Below are 295 nucleotides of genomic sequence, written 5' to 3'. Positions count from 1 at the left end.
CCAGTTAGTGTACGGTCGCTTACAAATGTATTCGCTGAACCTTGAACTGACTTCAACTATCCTTCCACAGTCTTCATGCTCATTATCTGAACTTGAGAGTCTCCAATGAATATTTCCTAATTTGTACCCACAGAAAAAATAGAATTAATCAAGAAAATTATAATGATAATAAGGTCACATTAAAGTTATCATACATAAAGAACCTTGATATTCATTGCTAGTATTTATTAAAAGCGGGTAGCCCAAAAGTAATATTTGTCCGTGCTTAGACTAACCCGACTTATTGATAAATATA

The sequence above is a fragment of the Oratosquilla oratoria genome, chromosome 11 (genome assembly GCF_046742065.1).
Source record: "Oratosquilla oratoria isolate Oo_2021 chromosome 11, ASM4674206v1, whole genome shotgun sequence".
NCBI classification, from domain to species: domain Eukaryota; kingdom Metazoa; phylum Arthropoda; class Malacostraca; order Stomatopoda; family Squillidae; genus Oratosquilla; species Oratosquilla oratoria.
The sequence above is the reverse complement of the archived record's forward strand: the minus strand, read 5'-3'. Positions refer to the sequence as shown.